Consider the following 5,511-nt stretch of genomic DNA (forward strand, 5'->3'; position numbering starts at 1 on the left):
TAGATGATAATAAATAACATAGTTATGTATAATATATTACATTTCTGACTGTATATCCCTGTAATTATTACACACTGTAGCTTTAACATCTCTAAGTCTAAATAAAAAAAAAACTTATAGTTTATAGTACAGTTTTTAAAACTACATTTCATCATTCTGTCATGTTAATGACAGGTTTTGTTTTTTGTTTTTCTAATGTTGGTAATAGTTGATGCCACTCTGTCCCATAAACGTTGGTATCTCCCAATAACTAATTAGATTGACCGAAAAAAAAACAGAATAGCCGGCAAAATCTCACCCTTTAAATGTCTAAAACACATATAGATGCAAATGTACTATCTTTGTTTGTTTTTTTAAATATCAAGAGGTTTAAAAACTGGTAGTTAAATTCTAATTTCTAATCTTTGTTTTTAATTATTAACTTTGTTTTATTAGCTATCCTGTAATAAAATACTACGTTTTCGCAAAGTACTGAATTTTCATGTTAACAGCCATATAATTATTTTTAAAAAATGTAATCTGTTTCTACTTTTCAAGGATTATATTTATTACTTTTTAAAATTGTATGTTCCAGAATTGATTGGTTCCTGTTGAGGCGAGACCAAATCATTAATTAAATACAATGTTTTAGCCTTTTACCTTTAGATGTGTGTTTGACATCAGGATGTGTATTGTGGAAGACGGCTGAGATAATAAATTTAAACCAATACGGTTTATATCTTATTTTAAGTTAGCGCCTTTGCTGTTAATATGTAATGCTTGATCATTTCATGTGGCAATGCTTGCAAGTCAGGATGCTGCTGGAACCGAGAACAACAGCTGACATTCAAATGAAAGGAGCCAGATGAGTTTCTGCATTCTGAAAGGTTTATTTATATTTCTGGAGCTTTGTACAAAGTTTCACAGCTGCAGGTGTTTTCTCAAAGGCATACAGAGCAAGAGGAAGCGGCCCTCTGAAAGGAAACTGAAAACCTGCAAGAATTAAGTGATAACAGCAGTTCACGGCGTGGTGGCTTTGGTATCTGAACAAACTGACGAAACTGAAACTGATGTCTTCGCCGAGTTAATAACAAAAAACCTCAAGACTTCTTGTTTGTATTTTGGATGTTTAAGGTTTTAACCACATGTAGAAATAAAACTAAACTGCATAAGATCCCTTGTGCAGCTTACTGTGAAAGTGTGTCTAAATTTGTATAGAAATGTTAAGGTTAATGCTAAGCTTAGAAATTGTTAAAAGATGAGAGGTGATCAGTAAACGATTTCTAAATGACCTTTTAACATAGCAACATCAGAGTAGCAAGCCTTTCATACTGACAGCATAAAGATAAATTAGGCTACTAATGCAGGCTTTATCCATCTTAAGACAAAATTACATGTTTGAAAAACAAATGTTAACGAAGCAAAAACTTTTCAGTCAGTAAAAATAAAAATAAATTAAAATCAATGTATTTGTCCCCCATTCCTCTCCAATCCTTTATTCTAAATAAACACACAAATAATTGATACAATTTGCTATCTTGTTTCTTATTACTTGTTTTATTGTGGTTTTTGTAATATTTTTGTATTATGTAGTTAAATTCAGTTACTCATAAAAAACGGATATTAAATGTACCTTGTATATGGTGGGCATCAGGCTGTATGAAAAGGTGAATACAAAGAGGAATACAAAAGACGAGGCTGTGAACAACAGGCTGCTCAATTCTTTCTCAATGCCATCGTCTGCTTGCAAACATCAGGATAGATAAATCTAAAAAGAATAAGAACAAATTGATATATGCCACATATGTGATTTTAGTATGATCCTTAGACTTTTTCTGGCCTGTAAAGGTAATATCAGGCACTAGTTTTCATTTAGGATATCAGAGTAAAGGGGGCTGAGTACATGTGTTCCAACACTGAAAAAAATCCATTTCCTTTTATGTCACAATTGCGTGTTTGTTGGGTGTAATTTTTTTTGCATTTTCTGGCTTTAATATGAAAGAAAATAAAGTTCACTGGAATATTTTTGTAAAGCAATGATGCAATGATGCCTTTATGCTGTTCCTCAATAAGGTTTGAGGAATGTATAATATGTACATGTAGCACTTGCAGCAAGAAGGCCTTGGGTTCGAATCCCAGCCTGAATCTGTCTGCATTGAGTTTGCCTTCTGCAGAAGGCTGACGTCACAAAACCCTGTCTCTGTGTTGATTATTTCCTTTTAATCTTTTAAACTCACATTTCTCTGGATTAAAACCCAACAGTATTTCCAGCCAACATTTATTTAAAACATTTATTAGTTGGACATTTTGACAAAGACAAATTCATGTCGGAAAAATTAAAACAGTGACATATATAATGACCAATAAACATTCACAGACACTGTTGGTATCACAAAATATACATTTTCACAAAGACAGAACAACACATTTGCACAAATTGATACATCTAAAGCTTAGTTTAGACTTTTTTAATGCACACTTGCCTACCCAGGGCCTTAGATTTAATCTGATCCCCATGGCCAGCAGGTAGCACCCTTTCCATCTCTCATTGGTTGTGTAAACGCTTGTAACTGCAAAGCAGTGTATTTTTTTCAGGGTGCTGCATATGCACATAATCTTCAGTTTTAATTGTAGATTTTAGCCTTTCTTTGTGCTTGTTTTTACAAGATGAGTCACTTCACATGAGTAAACCTTTTTATTGTTCCAGTGTGGGCTCTTCACATTCAGGATGCTGTTGGCTGAATATGTGTCTCCTGCTTGTTTTGGAGGCCATTGATTGTGTCCATACAATTTATTGCCAAATCCTCAATGTTGTCACTGATAGCAATATCAGTTTTGTTATGGTGGGGGCCCCTGAGCAAGTAAGGAATAATGCAGTGACTTTTTTTAGCTTAAGTCCGATTTGTCAGTCTGATTTTATTTTATTTTTTATTTGAAGATTTGAAGAAGTTGCAGCATGACTAAGTATAATCTTGGAATTAAAAGCCCACTTCTGTTTGTCAAAAGATTTTCAAGAAAAATACAGGAAGAAAAATTTACAGCCAATCTTTCAGGGTGTGGTGAAAATGAAAAAATGTTAGGTATTAGGTATAAAAAGTACTGTAATCTGAAACCACTTACTTTTTCCAGTCAGAATTTAAATTTGCCTCAGATCTGGACACCGTCACCAAACCAACTTCTATAAAACTGTTCTTTGTTCCTATCGTAGGATAACAAAAGAAATACTCTGTAGGTAAAAGTGAAGATCCAGGCAGCTGAGGGTGACTATCTGCACATGCAGAACCAAGCAAAACTGTCGGTAGTGTGCTTCTGTTAAGGTGACATTGCTTTGTAAAAATCACAAACTGGAAAAAAGACATTATAAAACACCTTTAATGATATTAAACAATCATAAAAGTATTTATTTTAATTAACAATAAAATAAATGTTAATTTTGTTAATGTAGATGTTCCATTTACAATTTATCAAAATCATAAATCTTCCCAAGAAACTGTCTTTATCTTTTGTGGAAAAAAAACAATACGAATCTTAATCATTATTTCCTTATTGTATTGTTTTACTATTATATTATTTGGTTATTTTTAGAAAGCTGGTTTCCCTCTCAATGTTCAGATTTTACTTCTGCAAAATTACTTAATGTAAATCTGTACAGTCTAGATTTTTTTACTAATTTTTGCCCGTTTAATGTAACCTGACAACAGCCAGATGCATGTGCATCTGGCTGTTGTCAGGTTACGTTTAATGTAGCATATAAAAAAATTATTATTACGTTTCTTAATTATCACATTTAAATAAATTTGAACAAGTTACATGGAGCAAATTACAGTGTTGACGTGCTTTATTAAGGTTGTACATTTTTTACATTATATTAAATAACCCTTTTTCAATAATGTAAAAGTAAATGTGACTTTAAGTTCACACGTTTGCTGTTATTTTACTTATACTCTGCTTATTATTATTATAGTTGACTTAAAAAGGATTACTTTGGTAAACGCATGGCAATAGTGTTTTTCAGGGAACCAAATACAAAATCACAAACAAAAAAATAAATAAATAGATAAACAAAAAAATAAAAAAGTAAACATTTGAAATAAAACCATAAAAATAAACGTACCTGAAGTCACTGTTAGTCTGGTTCCTTTACCCCAGCTATCTGAGGCATCAATGCTGTGTTCTCACTCACTGCCTGAGGAAAAACACTGAGCAGATAAAAGTGTTGCACACAGAAACTGTATATAAATGCTGATAAAAACAAACACGGAGCAAGGAGCATTTTACATAAATATGATATCCTGGTGAGTTTCTTTAATTTTGTGTTATTTAATTAAACTTCTTCCATTGTGGGAACAGCAGAGAGCAACCTTGGATTTTGGATTTTTCTGCTAAAATTTATTTTTATTTTTTATAAAACCCCTAAATTAAGGATCAATATTTTTTTTTTAAGTTTTATTTAGCAGAATGCATAATTTTGTGTGTTATGCCTCCAGTTATTGCCTTGGTAGTTTTTTGTATTACTGTAAATCTCGGTGGCATAGCCTCCACTGAGACAAGCTTTTACATGAAAGCTTTCAACTCAGAAGAGCATCACACTTTACTGATCCTCAGACAACAATCAGACTTTTATTCTATAAACCTGAAGTAGAGTTAGAATTAACCAATTTCTTTGACGTCATCAAATAAAAAAAATTGCATTTGATCAAAGAATTAACTTCATTTACACAAAACTTGCTGATGTTTATACTGTCATATTTAATGGATAACTATTTAAAATGGTAATTATTTACAGTAGCTCAGTTCAAAAATGTAAACACAATATACAAATTATACATAGACTGATGTTTTTAAGCTTGTATTTCTTCTAACTACCATGATTTTCCTCTGAGGGCTAATGATAATATAAAATGGGGATAAAAAATGTATTTTAATAAAGAACGTTTGGATTAATAAAGACTTTAACAGAAAAAATGTGTATGTGTAATACATGTGTGGGGGTTATTTTTAATAATCGCTGTGAATCTGATAAGCAAGTCTTGACAGAATGCATATGCTAATTCATTTATATGACTGTAATTCTCATCTGGCACGCCAGATTAATATTCTGTTGCACTCAGGTTTAGTTGTGCTCATCATTTACCTCTGATTGCTGCCATTTAATTAGGAACAGGAGGGTCATTCAGCATACATTTCAAGTTGAATGGGTGAAGCCACACTTAGGACCTATCTAAAGGTTGGTTTTAGTTAATCATGGTAACAAATTAAATAGCAATAGACACTAACCCACTCTTCTTGTTTCTTTTTCAAAGAGGAAATTCTGAAGTCTGACAGCACATTGATGGCAGCAGCTGCTCATTCATCCTCCAGCTCAGTCATGTTTAGTTGCTGTCGGCTGTAGTCTTGGCAGCTCTAGTTTTTGTCAGAGTTGTAGCAAAAACAATACAAAAAGGGTGTAGTGGCAGAAGCAGTAATCTGATAAAGACCACCCTCCACCACAAACTTGAATCTGACAAGAAAAAGAAAGGAGCTTTTTCCTGG

This window comes from Cyprinodon variegatus, unplaced genomic scaffold, assembly GCF_000732505.1.
Source record: "Cyprinodon variegatus isolate N-32 unplaced genomic scaffold, C_variegatus-1.0 Scaffold1566, whole genome shotgun sequence".
Lineage (NCBI taxonomy): Eukaryota > Metazoa > Chordata > Actinopteri > Cyprinodontiformes > Cyprinodontidae > Cyprinodon > Cyprinodon variegatus.